This window comes from Brachyhypopomus gauderio, chromosome 1 (genome assembly GCF_052324685.1).
Source record: "Brachyhypopomus gauderio isolate BG-103 chromosome 1, BGAUD_0.2, whole genome shotgun sequence".
Lineage (NCBI taxonomy): Eukaryota > Metazoa > Chordata > Actinopteri > Gymnotiformes > Hypopomidae > Brachyhypopomus > Brachyhypopomus gauderio.
Window position 1 is genome coordinate 47060254 of NC_135211.1, and position 24894 is coordinate 47085147.

The following is a 24894-nucleotide window of genomic DNA, read 5'->3' on the forward strand; positions in this document are numbered from 1 at the left end:
ATCTAATATGTCCTATTCAGATATTTTATGACAGTTTTTTGAGTTATCAGTCATGCTGACCAATTTCAATTCAAAGTGACAACTGTATTTAAAATATTTTAGTTGAGACAGTTACCTTTATATCTGAAAAAGACAGCTTTAAAATGAGACTTAAAAAAGTGGCACAAGTATTTTTTGTTTAACAAATGCATCTGCCTCGCCCCGGTCACTGTAGTTAGCAGGCTAGCTAGCCAGATAACTACCAATGCTGCTTGATCGATTAAACGCAAGTTAGCGCTGTTGAGCTAAATTATTTTTTGCCAATTCTGTTAATTGATTCAGTTCCACTAAACTTCTCCATCAACAAACTGGAAGCAAACCGGCGTCGTTGCAGGTAATAGAAAATGTTGATATTTGCCATGCAGACCTGGAAGAAAACTTCCTGATGCAGTTGGTATTTTGTCACGGACATAATATGGTTGTAATAGATTTATGGCACCTAGATGGCTAGCAAAATAGCTAATTTTCTGATGTTGTGCTTGCAATCACGACGTATGTGTGTGTGGGTAGGGTAGAGGTTTGTAAACTAACATTGACAGGTTTCTGAAAACAACAACCATAAATAAACTTTCTTCACATGGTAAAAAAAACCTACAACGGTGCCAGACTTATTTCTTTTACTATGGGTGCAGACAAGTGGATTTATTACTTCTAATTCTTTAACACTGCAAAAAAAGTTTCCAAGCTGTCCTAGTGAAGTTAATGTTATTTATTAAAATAAATGTTACAGTCTGGCAGCGTTTGTCATGCTTTAGCAGATGTGACAGTGACGAGGTTTTGTTTGGTAGCTGGTGAGAAGAACACAGAAACAAACACTGAAGGGGCGCGCGCAGGGGCTGGAGCGATGCGCGCGGAAGATTAATCCCTCCTGATCTAGACTGTACTGGGAGGGAGAGATAGCACTGGTTAAGACTCTGCAGTGGGATGGTGCCTGGTGTCTGTAACTAATGATGAATCTACCGAGAACCTTTTCACTTTTTGTTTACACATGTATCCAAAGCACGGGTGCAGTGTAACCGCGGTAACTAATCACGTCGCTGCTATGTTATGGTACAATATGGTCTGGTGATAGTCACACTTGTGGGACCAACTAGTTCCACTTTACTGCAGTGGACATTAAAGTGGAGTTCTGAAAAGACTCAAGAGTTCTCGCAGCTGGACAAGTTTTTCTCCAGGCCTGCCGAATATTATTTTTAGTAAAAGGATCCTGCAGAGTGAATGTGGCCTTCTGGGAGTGTGTCATTTAGGGTATGTGAGTGTGTTGCTTCCACTGGGAAATGTATCTGACACTCACTGAACTACTACTGTTGATCAAAACCAGTTCAGGGATGTGTGTGCCTGTGTGAGAGAGACAGACTAGTCACCTGGAACCCAGTTAATACAGTATTTTCAACTTCTTCCACCTCTTCCATCTCTCTCTCTCTCTCTCTCTCTCTCTCTCTCTCTCTCTCTCTCTCTCTCTCTCTCTCTCTCTCTCTCCCCATCTCTCTCCACGTGTCCCAGTAGTCTAATTTTGTTTCCTCCACTCTCCTTTTTTGCTGACCCGGAAACGTTTCCACATTTGCTATGTTAAATGCTGTAGCCTCACTGAAGGGTACATGAGAGGCGAGTGTGCACTTCCTGCAGAGATCTCTTTAGTCAGGACAGGAAGACCAGGAGGAGGCAGAGACTCTCGTCCGTGGGTGAGGCCCACACATGACAGTTGCGGATGCGAGTGTGAAAGCCAGCCTGTTTCCATATATGGCTCAGCTTCCTGAAGAACATTGGTTAATTTGTGTCTCCTGTCAGGCTGTAATAGTAATGTCAGCTCACATTATACTATATAGTCCACTACATTACATTACATGTACTCCACTACATTATATTACATTACATTACATATAGTCCATTACATTACATTACATGTACTCCACTACATTATATTACATTACATTACATATAGTCCACTACATTACATTACATTACATGTAGTCCACTACATTACATTACATATAGTCCATTACATTACTTGTAGTCCACTACATTACATTACATTACATTACATATAGTCCACTACATTACATTACATTACATATAGTCCACTACATTACATTACATTACATATAGCCCACTACATTACATTACATATAGTCCACTACATTACATTACATTACATATAGCCCACTACATTACATTACATATAGTCCACTACATTACATTACATATAGTCCACTACATGTTGGCTGAGTGAATAAAACACCAAACCTCTGTTTGTCAGGTTGAGATGCTCTAAGTGCTGGATTCTGTGTGCATCTTCTGCAGTGTTAAGAGGAGCTGTGTACTTTAATCATTCTTTCTCCTGGTCACGCAGGTGAGGAGGGGAGAGATGGAGAGGTAGATGGAGATGGAGATGGAGAGGTAGAGAGCTACATCACATCTTTCAGGCTATAAATAATCATTCCAGAGCCCACCATTTTTATTCCTTAATCATCACATTTTGTCTAGTCTATGGCACTGCTGTCATGATTATTCAAAATATGATTAAAATTTACTCGGTTGTCAGAATTAACGTTTGACTATGGGACAATAGCGACTCTACAGTTAGCTTCACAAGTTCTCGGGTGGGTCTTGGCACTCATTTTGGGTATAACCCACGATGCTCTCATTTGTAAGTCCCCCATGAGCTTTTACAGTTCATGCAGTGAAATGCTTTAAAAAAAAGTTTAGCAGTGTTTTGACAACATAAGGCAGCTGTATTATATGTTTCCTCTATGATGCGCCTAAAGGGATCGATCACCAGTGGTTGGTGCCAGAGCGAACTAGTAATGAACTAGATTTTTTTCAGCGTGAGAAATCAGATGAATGGCGTGTGAAGACAGTCAAATGCGTGTGTCTGACGCTCATTGCGTGAGAGTTGGTAACCCTGAAAATCATCATTGTGTCACATTTGTTTCCAGTTAGATTTTGGCATAGATGACTATAACATTTAAAAATAAACATTTTACCCAATAAAGAATGAAGAACCCGCACCTGAATCATGTAAGGATTAGTGTTGTTTGGTTTGACATCCCATGATGTCAAGGGGTTGAAAATTGTCCAGTGTTTCAAACTCCAAACTTTCACTTTTTGTATACGAAATACTAAAGACTATAGTCTGGGAATGTTTTGACTACTTACTGAGCTCTAAAGGTTTGGAAGAATTTTTTGCGTTGCATGTGTTATATATGCTGCTGTCGGAAATGACATGTATGAGTATGATGATAAGTATAGTATGAGATAAACATAATTATAATAATAATTATATAAAAATATACTGTAATTTAAATTATGTAACGTAGCTCACGCTACAGAACAGGTGAGAACACACAAACGCTGAGAAGAGTAAGATTTATTGAAGGGAATTCCATAGATGTGGTCGTAAGGGCATGGGTCATATCGGGAGGGCAATCAGAACACAACAGGTAAACAGGCATGACGAGACTGGGAACACAAAAACAATAAAACAGGGTGACTAGGAACAGGAAAGCACAATACTCGATTACAAAAATCAACAAAGAACATGAATGAACAAACTGAACAGGAGAACAAAACAACCGATAACCGACTGGAGCAACACAGGGACTATAAATACACGGAATTAAACTAGACAGTGACGACATGGGTGTGGCAGACGGGGCGAAACCATGGAGACAGACACGCAGGGAACAACACAGATATGAGGGGCAGGAACCCGAAGTGACAGCTAGAGAGGTGGGTGTAGCCCTACATGACAAATATATAAAAAAATCAAACAAAATGTTACCAACACTAGCGCTGTAGTGTAGTCACGTACGACTAGAGAAGACTGCTATAGTCGTTCTGCTGTCCTTTATCCCCTTTGACTCCTTTCCTCCTTTCCTTGACCAAGAATGTCCAGTGCTTAATGTACTGGACATCATTGTTTTTTTTAAAGAATGGATTAATAAACAAATCACCATTAGCTGTGGATCCATAGCAGAAAACGGTGCTAAAACACAATTTGGTTTTGTTTAAATACACTCAGTTAACCTGCTTCCCTACACTCGGTTATGAAAATGAAATCACTCACGTGAGTGTATGGGTATTTGTAGGCTATTCGTGTTACAGTTTTAATTGTTCATGTGAGGAATGTGAAGCTCTTACTCTGTTCCATGCTCTGCTGTAAAGTGCTGCTATGGTATTTTCTGTCAGGATTTGTCATGTTATCCGATAGTTTTTCTTAAAAATGTCTCTACCAGTATGTGATCCAGCATTTTTTGCTGATATCAACACAATTCCAGTATGTGGTATGGGATCAGTGCCATCTCAACTGACATGCATTATTTTTGGCAAAATTCTACTTTTGACCAAAAAAATGTTTTAGATGTGTTGCTTGCTTGGCACTGCGTGGGCGATGTAGGCCAATAGCAATTAAATGACCAGGCTTTCATGGTCTGTGAGATTGGACTTCAGCAGTTGGCTTAGTTAGAGAGTCAGAGGACATTTGTGGTAGACCTTTCAGCAGCAGGTGTCTTGACATTGGTGGTTATGAGGCCTGTTCTTGCTTTTGATAACAACTCTAGAATGATTCATTGCCAGCCACATGACAGAACTGTACTCTCAATCACCACAGCCAACAGAACAGTTTGCGTAGAAGCCGTCATAGACAAACTGTGATAAACATGAAATAGACATTCATTCAACATTTAAATTCATGTTTAATCGCTAAACAAGAGGCTATTCACTTAGTCTCAAAAATTGAATTGAAGAATTTATCTCCGTAGAACATGTAAAGTGATTGGACAGTCAATTTAATTCCTGCTTTATTGAAGTTACAAACTACTGACTTTTGTCTAATTGATTAATAAAAGATTTCTAGGAAACACAATTAGGAGTGGTTAATTAGTTGTTTACAATATGCATAAGCAACATACAAGTGAATTGATTAGAGTCAATAATGCAAAGTAATAATGAACAAGTGATGAAGAAAATAATAAAAGAATGGACAATTACCAAATAATAGAAGCAAACATCACAGTTTGAATGTTAGATTAATATATATTTAACCATACCTAACTGACTAATTCCAACATTTGATGTCATAGTAGGTTGGAGCGGAAAGTTATTACTTTGTGAAGAAAAATATATCTCTGAACAGATCTCTGTGGATTGAGAACAGTTGGTTGTCTTGGTAAGATTTAGAGTCTGATGGAATTTAGAGTTCTAGTTCTGCAGGTATAATCAGACTGTTAGAGGGTTAATACATTCCCAGCCTCTGGATTTATGACACCTACAAAGTCTTGGAAGAAACAGGAGGGAGGTTGCTTGGTTGCCAAGAAAGATAAGCCATCAGCTAGGCGGTTTTATGGTTTTGTTGCTAGGCATCATGGTGCCAGAGGGGTCCTGGTCCCTGTCTATGGCTCAGGGGTGACAGAAAGCCCACACGGACCAGATCAAACTTTGATCAGAGGAATAAGTTGCAGTCTGTCTACACCGGGTCCCCTCCACTACATCATAGTTTAGATTCTATAGATTCTGTGTTCTGATTAGACAGCAGTCTCCTATGGGAGGCGTGTGCACCATAGATATAGACACAACCTCCCGCATAGACACACCCTCCCACATAGACACACCCTCCTATGGTCTTTCTCCATCCTAGAGTGCCCCCCAGCCTGGCTCTTTGGTGTTGCGATCACTGTAAAAGTTTGGGTCATTCTCTGGTGCTTTGCAGGCTGGCCAGGATTTTCTTATAAATGTTTAATATTTTCCAATAATGGGCTACAATTTTCAGCACTTCACCTACATTTTATGTAAGAATGATATCCATTGTATGGCTTTGTTTGTGAACTCTGAAACATGAGAGTTGGCGGTATCTGCTTTGGCCAAAACAAACCTCAAACTTTTAATTTAATTTATCTGTATTTTGTAGAATTACTTTTACAAAATCAAAAACAGTCCAACTACTTTTTGATTGATATCTGGAATGCACAAAAAAAAAAAAAAGATTTTTTGAAGTATTTCAAGAATTCAAGAGCATGGTAAAGATGCTCATCACACAGTACAAAAAAAAAACCAAACAGCTTGGTTCATTTGCAAACTGACTCCTACTGTGATGTCACAATTGTAAAGGTCACTGTTGTGGTAACTCATAATAAACGATATGTGTTATCACAATTGTAAAGGTCACTGTTGTGTTAACTCATAATAAATGATATTTGTTATCACAGTTGTAAACGTCACATTTGTGATAACTCATAAAAAATGATATGGGTCATGAGTGGGTCATGTACAGAGACATAACTGCTGGCCTATCACACTTGAATGCAGCATGAGAAGAAACACATTCTGACTCTGCAATATATTCTTAATCTAACACATACGTGTGTGCATTGTTTTTTTGGAGGGGTGGGGTAAAGTCAGATTCAATAACTTCTTGCTGACTGATGAGCAACTCTTAAATACATCACGGTCCCAAATGTGGCATCATTTTTATTACAGCTTAATTAGTGTTTCTCCAGTTCCGGCCGGTGGCCCCAGGAGAGAGACGGGAAGCTTGTGAGCAGCGGGAGAAGTGCAGAGGCTCTCTCTCTTTTTCTAGAGCAGTCGGACTGCCAGGCTTTGTTTAGCGGCCGTAAGGAATTAATCACTGTCAGATGGCTCTTCAGAGAGAAAATAATGAGACAATGATAAAGTGCTCACAATTCACAATTCGCATGCCTTACGTATACTCTGTGTGATTTTATATATATATACACACACACACGCACACACACACACACACACACACACACACACACACACACACAGTATATATAAGCGCATATGCATGATATTTGCTTACCCGGTTATGTTTACCCTAACAAACATGGAAATTAGGAAATAGAGTCAAAGTGTGCTACAGAAGCCGATATTTCATGGGGAGGCAGTGGTATAATCTTCAGTACAGAGAGCAGTGTAAAAGTGTCCTCTTACTGTGTGTGGGCCACTTAAATCTCTAATAGGAGCAAGGATTTTTCCCCCCGTTTACCTCTCTCTCTGTCTCACTTTCTGTCTCCATCTCATTTTCTACAGTTATCTTCGTCTCCCATGGGTCTAATTATCTGTAAACGAATCAGATCAAAGAAAGACGCCAGTCTTGAAGTGCATTGGCTTGCAAGAGAAAAGAGGGTGAAAAACGCCACACGTTTTGATGGAGAGAGAGAGAAAGAGAGATAACTGTGTGTGTGTGTGTGTGTGTGTGTGTGTGTGTGTGAGAGAGAGAGAGAGAGAGAGAGAGAGAGAGAGAGAGAGAGAGAGAGAGAGAGAGAGAGAGAGAGTAAGAGAGTGTGTGCACATGACCCAATAAAAAAATGAATACAGATTCCAACACAGCGGAATGTGACGTGCCAGTCTGGGTTGCGGTTCTCATATCACTTTCTGCCCTTTTTTCTAATTATTTCTGTTTGCTGTCTTACATTTCGAGTGGAGAGTAGGCTCAGTTCAGGCTCAGTTCAGGCTCAGTTCAGGCGTTTGGTCTCTCAGTAGTTGTAGCTTGACCCCTGGAAGCAGCATGGGTGTCTTCTCCGATGTCATCAACGTTCTCACGATCTTTCTCTTCTTCCCAGGAAAGATAGAGGGTGGGATGGAGGGATTTTTGGAACTGTTTTAGGGCTCCTATGGCCAAAAAGTGCTTTTTATAAATGCTGCCTCATTAATTTAGACACAGTGTTAAAAATACAGTGAACCCGCTGTGATTTAAATATTTAATTGCTGTTATTTGGGAAATTGCCCACCTCTTTGACAATACTGCCAGATTTACAAAATATCAGAATCACGTGGTGTGATCAGACCCTGGATGCATTTTGTAATTGGTAATCATTTCTAACACATTGATTGTGGTTCTTAATACAGACTAAGGCTTTGACTGATGAATATTCCATTTTACATGACCGAACTGGAGGCCATTTAATCACAAATATGTAAAGTTTGTAATGCTGTTTGAAACCCCCGTTTGTTCCCTGTTCTCTTTCTGAGGCCATTAGTGGAAGCCTTACGTAACGCAGCTCCCTGGGTGGAAATGGAAAAGTCAAGTAAGATGAGTTTGGTGGCAAGGTAGATTATACAACTCGCAGGTTTGCAAGTTTTGGAGTGGATGGGGGTGTGGAGACAATAACATCTATACTCTATATTGCCTTGTGTGCACAAGACACAAAAACAATTGTAGACAATCTGAAATATGTAGTAATAACTAAACTAATATTAATGAAAGTAAAAATCCTCATCAAACATCTTAATGTTCAATAGTATGATGTGAGTGTCATCCATTATAGCACATTACTGAACATCTATCTGAACATCTGTCTGTCTGAACATCTAACTGAATATTTGACTATTAAAGTCAGCACAAACAGATCTAAACTAAAACACACTGAAAATGAAGACACGACTAAGAATTTGACCTGTTAAATGTCCTAGCATACTTTTAATTATTCAAAAATGCAGTGATTACTCAATTAGGCTGTTGAATTCATCACTTAAAATGAATTTCTTTATATGTCTGATGCAACTTCTGAGATTGACCTTCTTCATGACTTTTGGGAATGACCCTCTATTTTCTGTCACTTTGTAGTACGTGTGTGTGTGTGTGTGTGTGTGTGTGTGTGAGAGAGAGAGAGAGAGAGAGAGAGAGAGAGAGAGCGAGAGAGAGAGAGAGAGTGTGTGTGTGTGAGAGAGAGAGAGAGAGAGAGAGAGAGATAGTATGAGAGGAGGCTTTTCATCAGGTGCTATGTCATGTCTAGATGTTCTCAGGTTAATTAATCTACTATCTAATGTATCTACTCCTGTACCCCTTAAAAAAATAAATGAATGTCAAACTAGTGTCAGGATGTCTTACTGAAGAACCTTTCGAGTAAAGGTTGTGTAAGTGAAAGTGCAACATGCAAATTCACTCACAGCTTGACCATGTTGTGTTCGTCAGAGAAACAGTCCAAGTAATGGTAGTGGGTTCATCTCATGGGTTTGTTTGAGGGGGGTTGGTGGGAGGCTTTGCCTGTCGTAAGGGGGGTTTCGCCTGTCACGGGGAGACAGAGCCACTGACCCCATTTGGATCAGCACATCTAGGGTTAAATGTTTGTTTTCTGGGTGTTTGTTTTTCCCTTTTTTTTTTGCTATTTACAGTGTTGCTCTGCCCCTTTTGTTGCTGAATTTCAGTGTTGTTTTGCCCTGTTTGTGGCACTTTTACAGTGTTGTATTCTTCACCAGTGTGGTGTTCTTTTACAGTGTTATTTTACAGTGTTGTGTTATTTTACAGTGTGGTGTTCTTTTACAGTGTTATTTTACAGTGTGGTGTTCTTTACCAGTGTTGTGTTCTTTTAAAGTGTTGTGTTCTTTTACAGTGTTGCGTTCTTTACCAGTGTGGTGTTCTTTTACAGTGTGGTGTTCTTTACCAGTGTGGTGTTCTTTTACAGTGTTACTTTACAGTGTTGTGTTCTTTTACAGTGTGGTGTTCTTTTAAAGTGTGGTTTTCTTTTACAGTGTGGTGTTCTTTATCAGTGTTGTGTTCTTTTAAAGTGTGGTGTTCTTTTACAGTGTGGTGTTCTTTACCAGTGTTGTGTTCTTTTACAGTGTTGTGTTGTCATGTTTGCTGCTGTTTTCCAGTGTTGTTTTGACTCTTGCGCTGCAGCAGGGTTTTGCATGAGTGCAGGTGTGTGGTTATTACACCACGGCTGGCGGCCTTTTTCTTCTTCTTGCTCCCTGACTGGACCGTTTGGACAGGGAGAGGAGAGCCGTTCGAGCGCTGGCAGTTGGAAAGACCCAACCGAATGGAAAATGAAGCATTTTTTACACTATGGTTTTCAGTGAGGAGAGAGAAAATGTTCGCTTATGAATTAAAGAACTAAAGCGGCCACTGAAGTGGTGCCTTAAAGGTTTTTTATTTTATTTTATAACACCACAATGGTGTTATTCATGCATGAAGTAAACTTTTCTTAGCATCAATGAATAATAAAATAATGACTCCCCTGCTGTAGGATGGACCTAGTATATCATTTTTATCTCCTCTGTGTTATTTTGTATAGGTGTATGTGTGTTTATGTGAGAGAGGAAAAGAGAGATACTCCAAATTACTGATGAAAGAACTCCTGAAAATATGCAACAAAATTTTCTTCCCTTCAGATTTAGGCCTATAATCGAGAGCTCATTATCTCGGACTAATTACTAGAGCAACTCTTTCAACAGGCAAGCTGCTTATCTTTACTATAAATAATCTCAGACATACCTAAAGAGAAGGCTAGTAACATAAATACAATAAAGCCAAATATAGCAATGTTTCAGTTTTTAAAGTATTTAAAGTATTTTCTGTGACTGTTCAGTGGGATACATTTGTCAAAAGAATCAAGCAAGATGATAAACACGGCGATAAACATGAATGATCTATATCATAAAGCAACATTGCTATTTATACTTACTGTTTCTGACCACAAAGAAAACTAAAGTTTTGCTAATATTGAATGAATCTGAATTTAATTATACCTCAGAACTGCTGATGTGAACATTATTTCACAGCTTTATTAATAGGGTTATGTCTAATAGGTTAGGTCTGTATTGACAGGTTTCACATAGAGGCCATTTTGTCTGTGTTGACATACTTTTTTATAGAGGCCATTTTGATTGTATTGACAGGTTTCTCATATAAGCTATTTTTATTGCCTTGACAGGTTTCACATAGAGTTTGGCATGGTTTGGCATGGTGGTGTTTATGGTGTGTCAGTGTATTTGACATGTTGGCGTGTTGGTACGTTTGGCAAGTTAGCATTTGGCATGTTGGTATGTCTGTATGTTTGCCGTGTTGATAAATTTGGTGTGTTGGATGTTGACATGTTTGGTGTGTCGGTACGTTTGATGTGTCGGTATTTTTGGTGTGTTGGTACTTTAGTGTGTCGGTACGTTTGATGTGTCGGTACGTTTAGTGTGTCGGTACGTTTGATGTGTCGGTACGTTTGGTGTGTCGGTACGTTTGATGTGTCGGTACGTTTGATGTGTCGGTACGTTTGATGTGTCGGTACGTTTGGTGTGTCGGTACGTTTGATGTGTCGGTACGTTGGTGTGTCGGTACGTTTGGTGTGTCGGTACGCTTGGTGTGTTGGTACGTTTGATGTGTTGGTACGTTTGGTGTGTCGGTACGTTTGGTGTGTCGGTACGTTTGATGTGTCGGTACGTTTGGTGTGTCGGTACGTTTGATGTGTTGGTACGTTTGATGTGTTGGTACGCTTGGCGTGTTGGTACGTTTGGTGTGTCGGTACGTTTGGTGTGTCGGTACGTTTGATGTGTCGGTACGTTTGGTGTGTCGGTACGTTTGGTGTGTCGGTACGTTTGGTGTGTCGGTACGTTTGGTGTGTCGGTACGTTTGATGTGTCGGTACGTTTGATGTGTCGGTACGTTTGGTGTGTCGGTACGTTTGGTGTGTCGGTACGTTTGATGTGTCGGTACGTTTGATGTGTCGGTACGTTTGATGTGTCGGTACGTTTGATGTGTCGGTACGCTTGGTGTGTCGGTACGCTTGGTGTGTCGGTACGCTTGGTGTGTCGGTACGTTTGATGTGTCGGTACGTTTGGTGTGTCGGTACGTTTGGTGTGTCGGTACGTTTGGTGTGTCGGTACGTTTGATGTGTCGGTACGTTTGGTGTGTCGGTACGTTTGGTGTGTCGGTACGTTTGGTGTGTCGGTACGTTTGGTGTGTTGGTACGTTTGGTGTGTCGGTACGTTTGATGTGTCGGTACGTTTGGTGTGTCGGTACGTTTGATGTGTTGGTACGTTTGATGTGTTGGTACGTTTGATGTGTTGGTACGTTTGGTGTGTTGGTACGTTTGGTGTGTTGGTACGTTTGATGTGTCGGTACGTTTGATGTGTCGGTACGTTTGATGTGTCGGTACGTTTGGTGTGTCGGTACGTTTGATGTGTCGGTACGTTTGATGTGTCGGTACGTTTGATGTGTCGGTACGTTTGATGTGTCGGTACGCTTGGTGTGTCGGTACGTTTGATGTGTCGGTACGTTTGATGTGTCGGTACGTTTGATGTGTCGGTACGTTTGATGTGTCGGTACGTTTGGTGTGTCGGTACGTTTGATGTGTCGGTACGTTTGATGTGTCGGTACGTTTGGTGTGTCGGTACGTTGGTGTGTCGGTACGTTTGGTGTGTCGGTACGTTTGATGTGTCGGTACGTTTGATGTGTCGGTACGTTTGATGTGTCGGTACGTTTGGTGTGTCGGTACGTTTGGTGTGTTGGTACGTTTGGTGTGTCGGTACGTTGGTGTGTTGGTATGTTTGGCCTGTTGGTACGCTTGGTGTGTTGGTACGTTTGGTGTGTCGGTACGTTTGGTGTGTCGGTACGTTTGATGTGTCGGTACGTTTGATGTGTCGGTACGTTTGATGTGTCGGTACGTTTGATGTGTCGGTACGTTTGATGTGTCGGTACGCTTGGTGTGTCGGTACGTTTGATGTGTCGGTACGTTTGATGTGTCGGTACGTTTGATGTGTCGGTACGTTTGATGTGTCGGTACGTTTGGTGTGTCGGTACGTTTGATGTGTCGGTACGTTTGATGTGTCGGTACGTTTGATGTGTCGGTACGTTTGGTGTGTCGGTACGTTTGGTGTGTTGGTACGTTTGGTGTGTCGGTACGTTGGTGTGTCGGTACGTTTGGTGTGTCGGTACGTTTGATGTGTCGGTACGTTTGATGTGTCGGTACGTTTGATGTGTCGGTACGTTTGGTGTGTCGGTACGTTTGGTGTGTTGGTACGTTTGGTGTGTCGGTACGTTGGTGTGTTGGTATGTTTGGCCTGTTGGTACGCTTGGTGTGTTGGTACGTTTGGTGTGTCGGTACGTTTGGTGTGTCGGTACGTTTGATGTGTCGGTACGTTTGGTGTGTCGGTACGTTTGGTGTGTCGGTACGTTTGGTGTGTCGGTACGTTTGGTGTGTCGGTACGTTTGATGTGTCGGTACGTTTGATGTGTCGGTACGTTTGGTGTGTCGGTACGTTTGGTGTGTCGGTACGTTTGATGTGTCGGTACGTTTGATGTGTCGGTACGTTTGATGTGTCGGTACGCTTGGTGTGTCGGTACGCTTGGTGTGTCGGTACGCTTGGTGTGTCGGTACGTTTGATGTGTCGGTACGTTTGGTGTGTCGGTACGTTTGGTGTGTCGGTACGTTTGGTGTGTCGGTACGTTTGATGTGTCGGTACGTTTGATGTGTCGGTACGTTTGGTGTGTCGGTACGCTTGGTGTGTCGGTACGCTTGGTGTGTCGGTACGTTTGGTGTGTCGGTACGTTTGGTGTGTCGGTACGTTTGATGTGTCGGTACGTTTGGTGTGTCGGTACGTTTGATGTGTCGGTACGTTTGATGTGTCGGTACGTTTGATGTGTCGGTACGCTTGGTGTGTCGGTACGTTGGTGTGTCGGTACGCTTGGTGTGTCGGTACGCTTGGTGTGTCGGTACGCTTGGTGTGTTGGTACGTTTGGTGTGTTGGTACGTTTGGTGTGTTGGTACGTTGGTGTGTTGGTACGCTTGGTGTGTTGGTACGTTTGGCCTGTTGGTACGTTTGATGTGTCGGTACGTTTGATGTGTCGGTACGTTTGATGTGTCGGTACGCTTGATGTGTCGGTACGCTTGGTGTGTTGGTACGCTTGGTGTGTTGGTACGTTTGGTGTGTTGGTACGCTTGGTGTGTTGGTACGCTTGGTGTGTTGGTACGTTGGTGTGTTGGTATGTTTGGCCTGTTGGTACGCTTGGTGTGTTGGTACGTTTGGTGTGTTGGTACGCTTGGTGTGTCGGTACGTTTGGTGTGTTGGTACGTTTGGTGTGTTGGTACGTTTGATGTGTTGGTACGTTTGATGTGTCGGTACGTTTGATGTGTCGGTACGTTTGATGTGTCGGTACGTTTGATGTGTCGGTACGCTTGGTGTGTCGGTACGCTTGGTGTGTTGGTACGTTGGTGTGTTGGTATGTTTGGCCTGTTGGTATGCTTTAGAGCTGCTGTTTTCAGGCTATGGAAGATGAAGATGCTGAAGTTTGTGTAACCTTTTATCCCCCCCACCTCCCCATCCACATTTCTGTGAACGCACCAGCTTATTTATTTATCTGTAAATTCTTATGAAATTCAGATCTGTTGTTGCAAACTACAGTACTGGCCTGCTTCTGGCTCTTTTGTTTGTTAGATTTCCAAATTGATGCATTGCTGCTTTAATAATGAATAATTTTCTCCCTCGTGTGAATCTATGGCTGAGCAGAATGTGGTTGTTCCTACAGCAGTGTAATCGCTCGCTCCTGTTTTTGTGTACTGCAGGAAGCTGTGGCTGGGTGTTGTTGAGGATGACACTTCTAGGTTGCGTCCCTGAAGGAAACCTTAGGGAAAGAATCTGGGTCAAGTCTGAAAGAGTCTCAGTGTTCAACCGAAACCAGAGAATTGAATCTTTTGAAAATGGTTTTAGAAAACAGATTTTTTACTTCATGGTGCAGCTTGACAGGGTTGTGTAGAAGGAACTCTAACGACGGCAGAGATTGGCGGCTGTATTTTGGGCAACGTATTACACGTGTAGCAGCAGCCAGGGATTTAAGGTCCTTTTAGGTCGTGTTCGACGCCTGCATCTTAAAAACTGCTTCCTTTCTTTAGTATTTTGAGAAGAGAAGAAACACGCTAACTTTTTTTTTTACTATGTGCTATTTATTTCAAGTCTGGATCCTGAAAAAAACAAATATGCTGTCTCGATATCCTAGAAGGTACAAAGGTAGATCAAAAAACATTTGAAAGATAATAAAGTATAATTTGGGTTTATGGAAAGTAATTTATAAGCTTTGTAAACATGTAAATGAGGTGCAATTATGTGAGGGTTTTACTCACAATGCTCAAAATGCTGTCAAAGTGGCAATTGTGCAGAACTTTTTATAAGAGAACAGATATGTTTGGAGAATTTGTGTTGTTTGTTTGTGTGTGTGTGTATCTGTGTGTGTGTGAGTGTCAACCTGCTCCAAACAGATTCGACTATTCTTGGTACCGGGTTTTCTTTTCAGGATTGTTTCAGGTCGGGCTAACTTTTTTAATAACCAGCCCTGGAAGAGACTGTAGCACAGACACAGGAAGTGTAAGTGTGTGTGTGTGTGTGTGTGTGAGAGAGAGAGAGAGAGAGACACAGAGAGAGACAGAGAAATAGAGAGGGAGGCCTTTCTCACTGTCGACACATATTATGTAACCCCCACCCACTTGCATTCTGCTAGTGCCAGGTGCCATATATGTTAAGATGGCGTCTTATCGTATAGCCTAGCAAAAGTGACTCAAACTGCTACCACACATTAACATTTAATGAGAATACCAGTCAACTGTCAGCAATGCTGCTTGTACTTCGTTTGTGTGGCATAAATTATGGATGGAGCTGTTGTGTCGGGCTGGGTTGGACCAGGCTCTTCGCCCGCCTGTGACCGCCTGCCCGTCCGTCCCCCTGCCTGGCCGCACCGCTTCCAGCTTTAGGGACGGACGCGGTGGTGCCAACCTCTCCACGTGGAAGGCAGATCTCCCCCGGCGGGCAGCGGGGCAGACACCCACATCATGGCTGCTCACAGCCCAGTAGCCCTGCTGCACGGAGAGGCAGAGCTTGTGCAAAGTGCCGGGGTTTTGGAAGTCACCGCCGCTGGCTCCCAGCCTCCTGTGCAACTGAGATCCGTAATGGCAGGAGACGGAGTGAGTTCCTCCTCCGTGTTCGTGCTTGGCTGTGTGTCTGCAGAGTGAAAGAGTCCTCCTTAAAATGAGCAAACCGCAATCATTCCTGCTTAGATTATTCTTTTATGATCAATGTGGTTTGTAGGCGGAAATGTGCTGTTTGTGGGTTAATGAGTGCTGAGTGCTGACTCTTGGACTACTGTATTCTGTTCTGATAGAAAAAAGTAGAAGCTTAAACCCTGAGGGACAACAGCTGCTTCTCCAGAGAAGGTCATATGTGTCTGAGAGCCTTGTTCAAACTGAACTAAAATGTCCTAGCAAATCCATTTAGTAATATCTTGGTAAGTACCCACCTCAGTGGAGAAGCAGAAACCCCATCCTCTGGGGGTAATTATTTTATTAAAAGGTTTTCATCTCATAGTCTGGTTTAATAAAAGTGATTCTGAAACTTTAGCACCACTGATATGAAAATCATCTAGGAAGCGTGTGTGTATGAGTATGAGTGTGTGCGTGTACCCATGTGTGTTTTCCAGGTGTGTTACAATATCTACTCATTATGACAACATATATAAAGTGTAGGCCTACATGTCTTTGTGTGTGAGAGAGAGTGACAGAGAGAGGGCGAGAGAGATGATCAGAATGTTGAAAACAGCACTTTGCGAAAGTCTGCTGACAAACCCGCACTGTCGGGCTGTGTCTGATAATTAGCGGCTTCGGCTCACTGGTTTGTGACATTGTTTGCGTTCCTGCGGGATTCGGGCTCTTGTGAGAGGCTTTCTTTGTGCTCCACAAAAGCAAGCTGGAATAGAAAAAAAAACACTCAGCAGAGAGGCGAGATTCCGCAGGCTTGCACAGAGAGCTGTGACTCCTGACTGACAGTGCGCATTTATGCCCGCCGACATTCTTAACAAAGCGCTTAAATGTGTTTACCACTCGCATGTTATGTCTGATGTGTTTACCACTTGTATGTCTGATGTATGTTTACTACTCGTATGTTATGTCTGATTGTGTTTACCACCTATATGATATGCTTATATGTGTTTACAACTTGTAAGTTGTCTGATGTGTTTACTACCTTTGCTATGTGTGGTGTGTGTTTACCATTTATATGTTATGTTTGATGTGTTTACCATCTATATGTAATGTCTGATGTGTGTTTACCATCTATATGTAATGTCTGATGTGTTTATCTGATTTTATCTCTCCTTTATTTCTCTCTCTTTATTGTTGCCACATTTATTATCAACCGTACACCTTTCAATAGCTCCTTTGTACAAGGACTAATATGGTACAATAACACATCCCAGCTGGCCATCGACGTATTTCACTGAAATTGGGGACACTGTATAAAATGGGCCATTATTCCTATATGGTTCACCCAATATAGATGTGAATACCCATGAATTAAATAAATGAAATTCGTTGGTGTACAGAAGCAAAACAGATTTAAAACAAAAGTCCCTATTGAGCTTATTATGTACAGAATCTACTGTATACATATATACATGCATGTTTTCTTTAGAAACATTGCAAAGATATTGGCAACATCATTAGTGAACGGGTTTAAAAACCCAAAAGATACACACACAAAACACACACACACATATATAAAGTGTGTGTGTGTGTGTGTGTGTGTGTGTGTGTGTGTGTGTGTGTGTGTGTGTGTGTGTGTGTGTGTGTGTATAAACAAACTATATATGTGAAAAGACGAGTTAGTAGGAGTTAAGTGATTTTCTGTACTACAGACTCTGTACTATAAATAAATAAAAAAGCAAACAATTTCACACACTGACAGAACATTCCTTGCAAATCTGAGACACTGTCAGTAACTCGCAAGTGTTAAAATATTTCAGCGTCTGATTTACCACTCTGCAAAATGTTCCTTCCTGTACACCGTAGAGCCTGCAGTGTGTCCAGGTTGTGAGCAGTCGTTCATCACCTCCTCTGCCGGTCTCTAAAGAGTCTACTGGCCTGCTGCAGGTTAACAACTGAAGAATTATGTGGATAGAGGAGGGAGGAATAGGGGAGGGAGGGAGTATGGGGGAGGAATGAGGAGAGAGGGAGTATGGGGGAGGAATGAGGAGGGAGTATGGGGGGAGGAATGAGGAGAGAGGGAGTATGGGGAGGAATGAGGAGGGAGTATGGGGGAGGAATGAGGAGGGGGGAGTATGGGGGGAGGAATGAGGAGGGAGGGAGTATGGGGGAGGAATGAGGAGAGAGGGAGTATGGAGAGGAATGAGGAGAGAGTATGGGGGGAGGAATGATGAGAGAGGGAGTATGGGGGAGGAATGGGGAGGGAGGGAGTATGGGGAGGAATGAGGAGGGAGGGAGTATGGGGGGATGAATGAGGAGGGGGGAGTATGGGGGAGGAATGAGGAGGGAGGCAGTATGGGGAAGGAATGAGGATGGAGGGAGTATGGGGGAGGAATGAGGATGGAGGGAGTATTGGGGAGGAATGAGGAGGGAGGGAGTATGGGGGAGGAATGAGGAGGGAGGGAGTATGGGGGAGGAACAAGGATGTAGGGAGTATGGGGGAGGAATGAGGAGGGAGGGAGTATGGGGAGGAATGAGGAGGGAGGGAGTATGGGGAGGAATGAGGAGGGAGGGAGTATGGGGGAGGAATGAGGAGGGAGGGAGTATGAGGGAGGAATGAGGAGGGAGGATGAGGAGGAATGAGGAGGGAGGGAGTATGGGGGGAGGAATGAGGAGGGAGGGAGTATGGGGGAGGAATGAGGAGGGAGGGAGTATGGGGAGGAATGAGGAGGGAGGGAGTATGGGGAGGAATGAGGAGGGAGGGAGTATGGGGGAGGAATGAGGAGGGAGGGAGTATGAGGGAGGAATGAGGAGGGAGGATGGGGGGAGGAATGAGGATGGAGGGAGTATGGGGGAGGAACAAGGATGTAGGGAGTATGGGGAAGGAATTAGGAGGGAGTATGAGGAGGAATGAGGAGGGAATGAGTATGGGGGAGGAATGAGGAGGGAGGGAGTATAGGGGAGGAATGAGGAGGGAGGGAGTATGGGGTGGAATGAGGAGGGGGGGAGTATGGGGGAGGAATGAGGAGGGAGGGAGTATGGGGGAGGAATGAGGAGGGCGGGAGTATGGGGGAGGAATGAGGAGGGAGTATGGGGGAGGAACAAGGATGTAGGGAGTATGGGGGAGGAATGAGGAGGGAGGGAGTATGGGGGAGGAATGAGGAGGGAGGGAGTATGAGGGAGGAATGAGGAGGGAGGATGGGGGGAGGAATGAGGATGGAGGGAGTATGGGGGAGGAACAAGGATGTAGGGAGTATGGGGAAGGAATTAGGAGGGAGTATGAGGAGGAATGAGGAGGGAATGAGTATGGGGGAGGAATGAGGAGGGAGGGAGTATAGGGGAGGAATGAGGAGGGAGGGAGTATGGGGTGGAATGAGGAGGGGGGGAGTATGGGGGAGGAATGAGGAGGGAGGGAGTATGGGGGAGGAATGAGGAGGGCGGGAGTATGGGGGAGGAATGAGGAGGGAGTATGGGGGAGGAACAAGGATGTAGGGAGTATGGGGGAGGAATGAGGATGGAGGGAGTATGGGGGAGGAATGAGGAGGGAGGGAGTATGGGGGAGGAATGAGGAGGGAGGGAGTATGGGGGAGGAATGAGGAGGGAGGGAGTATGGGGGAGGAATGAGGAGGGAGGGAGTATGGGGGAGGAATGAGGAGGGAGGGAGTATGGGGGAGGAACAAGGATGTAGGGAGTATGAGGGAGGAACAAGGATGTAGGGAGTATGGGGAGGAATGAGGAGGGAGGGAGTATGGGGAGGAATGAGGATGGAGGGAGTATGGGGGAGGAATGAGGAGGGAGGGAGTATGGGGGAGGAATGAGGAGGGAGGGAGTATGGGGGAGGAATGAGGAGGGAGGGAGTATGGGGGAGGAACAAGGATGTAGGGAGTATGGGGAGGAATGAGGATGGAGGGAGTATGGGGGAGGAATGAGGAGGGAGGGAGTATGGGGGGAGGAATGAGGAGGGAGGGAGTATGGGGGAGGAATGAGGAGGGAGGGAGTATGGGGGGAGGAATGAGGAGGGAGGGAGTATGGGGAGGAATGAGGAGGGAGGGAGTATGGGGGAGGAATGAGGAGGGAGGGAGTATGGGGGGAGGAATGAGGAGGGAGGGAGTATGGGGAGGAATGAGGAGGGAGGGAGTATGGGGGAGGAATGAGGAGGGAGGTCGCTTGCAGAATTCATATTTTTGCTTGTTTGGTTTGGTAAGCTTAAGTGTAAAATGTGTTCTAATTGGAGATGTATCTCTGTGTGTTGTAACTCCCTGTCTGCCTCATATTCTCTGCTTGTCTGTTGAGTTCTCTCTCTCTCTCTCTCTCTCTCTTTCTCTCTCTCTCTCTCTCTCGTTTTTTCTCTCTCCCCTCTCTCGGCTGGCAGGGGAGACTGTATCTAATGTCATTTGGTAGCATTAGGTAGTGGCTCATTATAGACCGAAGGCAGAACACAAAGTCCAATATTTGGGGCCATAATGGTGTTAACTTCGCTGAGGGAGGGCGTGGGAGCGTGAAATAACGTGGCCAGTGGGAGTGTCTGGCCAATGGTAACCGGCCTGTACCTCAAAGCTGCTTCTTCTGAGACTTGGTGGATGTAACAGTGTTTGGCCCACAGCATCATGTGGGTGTTTCTGTATCAGTTATATTGTGATTATTGTTTGATAAATGTGAATCCCATACACCAGTGGACAACTTTTTATTTTTCTCTTCCTTCTTGCCTGTATGTTGTGAATGCAGCCATTGTGTGTGTGTGTGTGTGTGTGTATGTGTGTGCATGCATCTATGTGCACACATGTATGCGCACGTGTATGTGTGTGTGTGTGTGTGTGTGTGTGAGTGGGTTGGGTGCTGTTGGCACCCAGCAGTACAGGGACTAATGTTCTTCTGTGCTGCCTCAGCCAGTCTTAACAGTGACCTGCCTGGTAATTAGTCTTTTCTTGAAAGCCATGTGGAGAAAGCCAACCATATACGGATTGATTTTGAGGAAGTAATGGATATTCTCATCAAAGAAATTAAATACCCCGACGACAAGTTACCGTGGGCAGCTAGCACACGCGCTATTATGTGCTGGTTTGTCAGAAGCACCAGAGCATGAGAGCCTGTATGTGTGCAAGACTCTGGATCGGGGGAGTTGGGTTTAAAAGAGGAGCTCTCGTCATTTTATTGAGTTCTTTTGGACCCATTATAATTCATTCAAAATTATAATATATTTGTTTGAAGATCAGGTGCAAAATATCATGAATGCGGTTGGTAATATTACAAGTATTACACAACTGTATCACTAGCTGATACATAAAGTGACACAATTTCATATAACTACCTCCAGGGGGAGCTATAGAGAGCCTTTGTCAATGCCTAACCTTTGTTTTCATTTTTTTCAGTTTTTTGGTGTTCATTACCAATTTGTCGTCACAATTATAACAGTTAAGTTATAATTTAAGTGTTTAGTTTTTTAATAGTAAAGCAATAATTAAAGATTTATTGTGTGTGAGTGTGTGTGTATGTGGGTGTGTGTGTGTGTGTGTGTGTGGGTGTGTGTAGGAGGTTGTTCTACTGGTTAATGCTGCAAGTCAATTCACCTCTGACAGGATAATAAGGCCTTAGTGAAGAGTCCAGCTGCTCTCACTCGGCTTGTGTAGGAGGGGGTTGTGTAGGTCATTATCCTTACATACTACGTCCTCTGGTGTATTTAGTTAGTAGAGGCTTGGACAACCTCTGATACTTGATGTTCACACACCTTTCTGCACTTAGGCTTATGAGCAGTGATGTGTGCCACAGAGCCGCTGCTGTCCTCGGCTCAACAGACCAATAGGATCCATCGAGTCACCTGCACTGCTTCCTGTGGGATTATATAATCTTTCTTTAAGGTCAAAGAACTCTTTTTTTATCTTCTAATGGCAGAAGACTGGTAACAGTTCAGAGAGAGAGAGATGGAGAGAAACGTGCAAGTGAACAGGAAGTGTTGGTGAGAAGTGTGGATGTTCAAATCTGACTCTCTTAATTAGAGAACATGTAGAGATTAAAATAGAGAGTAGGAGAGACATTATGTGGTAGTAATGATTATGTAATGTGAGTCAAATGTTGGAGTAATTTTGGGATAATGTGGGTGTAATTTTGGGTTAATGCATCTATGTAGCAAAGTAATGTAGCAAAGAGTAAGTAATGTGAGTAAGGTGGGAGTGATGGATTAATGTTGCAGTAATTTCGCAGTAACACTAGAACAATGTTGTAGTAATTTAGCAATTCTGGAGTAATGTAGTAATGTGGGAGTAATGTTGGAGCAATGTGGTGTTGCGGGAACAATGTTGGAGTAATGTGGGAGTAATGTGGCAATGGCGGCGTAATGTGGGAGCAACGTTGCAATGCGGGAGTATTGTGGGAGTAATGTGGCAATGTTGGAGTATTGTGGGAGTAACGTACCAATGTTGGAGCAATGCGGCAATGTTGGAGTATTGTGGGAGTAAAGTAGCAATGTTGGAGTAATGTGGGAGTAATGTAGCAATGTTGGAGTATTGTGGGTTTAATGTAGCAATGTTGGAATAATGTGGGAGTAATGTGGGCGTTCCTCTGGCACCCCAAACAGCACTGGTTTTCATCTGCTCTCTTTCTGTTTACTCATCTATTCACTCCTCTCATTCTCTTCTCTTTATTCTTCTCCTCCTCTTGGTTTTGTCTTTCCTAGGCTCCTCCCTTCATCCTGTTTTTTTTCCATTCACTGCACTGACATGGCTTTGTTGAAGCCTAATTCAGCTTCATCACACACAGTGAAGCTGAAACATTTGATGTTCAGTGAAGCGTTGACAACAGCTAGCAACTCCTGAGATGGGGAACAATAAGGCCTGCAACATAACAGTAAACACACACACACACACACACACACACACACACACACACACACACACACACACACACACACACACACACACACACACACACACAATCATACGATGAGTTAAGACGCACCCTATTAATTTCCCACTCACTGTGAATAATGGTGCCATTTTCATATCCCCATTGTGCCTGTGGAGAATTTATCTTGGATTTCTTAATCATGCATCAATGATGGCAAACTGTGCAGTGCAACTCTCCATCGCCCCCTGGTGGCTCCTGCAGGCCACAGGCGGAGTCTTCCCTAAAGCCTCCGGTTCCTGACGACGGGACTGCAGGACACAGTCCACCCTTCTCGTTTAGGCCTGGAGGACACGGTGTTGGTGCTGTGAAGAGAGATGAATAATTACCTCAAATCCTGATATCAAAATCTGTTTATTGTGAGGATTTGGTTGATGTGTTGTGGTGACTGGATGATGCTTTAATTGCATTTCATGATTAACAGGCTTTTGAAGTGCTGCACAAAAATTATACACACACACGCACACAAGAAGCTGCACAGCGTGTGTATAAACCAGTGCACAGTGTATGTGCAAGCGGAGGATACACAGTGTGTGTAAACAGGTGTAAACTCAGCTTTGCTGTCAGTGCTGCTGGAAGCATCTGTCAAAGTGAAGCCACCAGGTGTCAAATCCCACACTTTCTGCTACAGTGCTGTGTGTGGACACAAAACCGCTATAGTTCAATAACGAAATATGCACCCCTTCAACAAAACAACAAAACAAAAAGACGAATAAAATGAAAACTAAGAGTATTGGTTTTATTTTTTGCATTACGCTCACATTAGTGAAGTTGCAGAAAATCTAGACATACACGTTGTTCTTTTTGGCAGAGATGATGGTAATAAAAGTCCTTTATGTGGATTAAAGTGGTTCCCCTTGGTAAGCGACTTTGAAAATATGATCAGATATCTAAAAATAAGCTGTGTTTTATGCCCTGGGTACCTCCAGTGCCTCAGTGAGAAATGTTAGATATATTGGATAGAACGCTTGTTGGGGGGTCATGTTTTGAGGTGACAGTGCCCGACAACAAACAGAGCAGTGGAAGTTCAGGAGCATCCAATCAGACATGGATGTCTCCTCCATCATCATCATCATCATTATCATCATCATCATCGTTCAGCTGTGAAAGAGTCTATAAAGTCTAGAAAGAAAGGGTCATTGCTAGGGTAGATTGATTTAAATCACAATGCAGTTGATGTGTCTTGAACAACGTTAGGAGTGAGTGTTCCTAAAAAATAATATGCTATGTCAATTTTTCATGAAGCAAGATATTCAATATGGCATTTAGGTATGGTATTTAAGTGTGGTATTTAGGTATGGTATGTAAGTATACTATTTAAGTGTGGTATTTAGGTATGGTATTTAAGTATACTATTTAAGTGTGGTATTTAGGTATGGTATTTAAGTATACTATTTAAGTATGGTATTTAGGTATGATATTTAGGTTTACTGATGATTTGGATACAGTGCATCTGCAACACAGTAGTTCAGTAATGTCACATTGTAGGAAATCATTTGAGTGAAATAATGTTTGTCAAAGGATACACTAAGAAAAGCCCATTTTCCAAATTTATAATAATATTTATGTGATCATACTGTCCAGTACTTTTAGTAATGGATTTGCAGCATTAAAGGAAGTAACCACCCTTACACGATGCATACTGCATACTGGGTAGTATGGACGGTATATACAGTAGTATATAGTTGACATGCTGTTGGGCTGACGGTCTGTCACGTCTGGGCCACGGTGTTCCCGGTACCAGCAGAAGTCCTACACAGTTCTCCTTACTCTTCTACACCCTATTCTCTGCTCCACTGAGCCTCATTCAGCTTGTCAGGTCCTAGAGAAGACCGCACCATACGAACTACCAAAGTACTGGTTTGCGCTTGCGTTGTTGTACTTTGCAGCTTGCCTTACTGTATTATAAAATGCAGTGATGCACCCTGTCGCGTGACGTGGTTAAAGAACGGCCTACGTCTCCGTTTGCAGGATTGTGTTAGCGCTCCGAGTGGCTATGATTGACTGCGTTTTGAGTATCTACATCCTTTACTACAGAACAATGCAATTACCTGGAATCGGGGATATATACTTATATATATATATATACATACATATATATATATATATATATATATATATATATATATATATATATATATATGATGAAGGTCTGATCTGCATATTACATCCTGTGATATCACCACTGTAAAGGCCAAGCAGTGTGTTAACGACTACCGAGTAATGTGCACTGCTCTTCCGTGGAAGCCCAACGGCTGAGAGGCACAT

At 43.1% G+C, this 24894-nt stretch overlaps 1 protein-coding gene across 2 annotated transcripts in view; it reads left to right on the forward strand.

The window, feature by feature from the left end:
• The first annotated feature begins 247 nt into the window (after nucleotides 1–247).
• Nucleotides 248–24894, forward strand: part of LOC143522762 (gamma-crystallin M2-like) — a 66756-nt gene continuing 42109 nt past the window's right edge. The window contains exon 1 of one of the 2 annotated variants that reach the window (XM_077016597.1): nucleotides 248–373. The gene's annotated coding sequence lies outside the window, so the exon portion shown is untranslated. The remainder of the gene's footprint in view (nucleotides 374–24894) is intronic. The other variant, XM_077016614.1, reaches the window with a different exon arrangement.